The sequence below is a fragment of the Carlito syrichta genome, unplaced genomic scaffold (genome assembly GCF_000164805.1).
Source record: "Carlito syrichta isolate Samal-C Ts95f unplaced genomic scaffold, Tarsius_syrichta-2.0.1 Scaffold135610, whole genome shotgun sequence".
NCBI lineage: Eukaryota > Metazoa > Chordata > Mammalia > Primates > Tarsiidae > Carlito > Carlito syrichta.
The window spans coordinates 137,031-138,433 of NW_007079706.1; positions in this window are offsets into that span (position 1 = coordinate 137,031).

The window sequence follows — 1,403 nt, forward strand, 5'->3', positions numbered from 1 at the left end:
TCGGGCCCTCCCGGGCCGGTTGCGAGGTCGGTTCCGCTGTGCGCCCGCTCCTACTTCCGGAACGAGGTGCTGGGGCGGACACGTGCAGAGCCTCCGGCCGAGCGGCGCTGCTGCGCGGGAACCAGCACACCGTCCGGGTTTTCCCAGCACAGCCTGCCGGAGGCCGGCAGACTCGCACAGATTATTAAAGGCGACTTTTGGCCCAACCTCTGCAGCACTACCCGCTGGGGACAGGCCCTGCAGGGCCGAGCCGGGCCTACCACGGCAGCTCTCGGAGGCCCCTTCGAGGCCCCACGGGCTCCAGTCTGGCTAAGTTCTGCCCTGGCAGGTGGAGCGGCCCTAGGATTCCTGCCTCCTGGGGGCCCGGGCTCAGGCCAGCAGCAGGCGCTTCACCGCCTCCTTTCTGTTCTGGGCACTCTGGCTCCGGCAGGACTGGGTTCCAAGACTCTGGCCTCCAGGACCAAGCACCACTGTTTCCGTGTGGCCTTCGTGCTGTTCTGTGTCGACACCATGAGACGGTCACGTGCCACTGCACCTACAGTAAGCACTCAACCCTGGCGCTGTGATCTGCCATCATCTTTATGGCCTGGCCCTATCTGTGACTGTGGCCTTCCCACCCCTCTTTGTTTTTTCTTTCTTCTTTCTTTTTCTTTCTTTCCTTCTCTCTCTCTCTCTCTCTCTCTCTTTCTTTCGAGTTGGGGTATTACTCTGTTGTCCAGGCCAGAGTGCAATGACATGTTCATATCTTATCATAGTCTCGACCTCCTGGGCTCAGGTGATCCTTCCACCTCAGCCTCCTAAGTACCTAGTACTACAGGCACATACTGCCACACCTGGCTAATTTTTTATTTTTATTTTTTTTTGTAGAGACAAGGTCCCACTGTGTTGCACAGGCTGGTCTCGAACTCCTGGGTTCAAGCAGTCTTCCTGCCTTGGCCTCCCAAAGTGTTGGGATCACAGGTGTGAGCCATTGCGCCCAGCTTTCCACCCATTTTTGACACAGGCACTCACAAGTCATCACTGGGAGATCCAGTGCCTCTTTGAGGCCCACTGCTCGAGGCCATGACATCCTGGGCATCATATCCATGCTGGCTGTGGCAAGCTGAGTCTTGTCACCCAAGATTAAGTGGGTGCATTTGGTGCTGCTGCCAACCAGACATGAACATTCCATGTCCTCAGGACCACAGGCTAGGCTTCCACCAAGTGGACTGCTGGACATCTGGCAGAACAGGAACCAGCTGGGCACGGGTGAGGTCACGGGCATGAAACGGTGCTAGTGCTCTTGTGATCACAGTGTTCTTCCTGTCCCATGAGGGCCCCACAACACAGCCTGCTATTGGCTCATGAAGATCTGTGCTTTGTCCCACCAGTGCATGGCCATCACCCTTTTTTTTTTTTTTTTT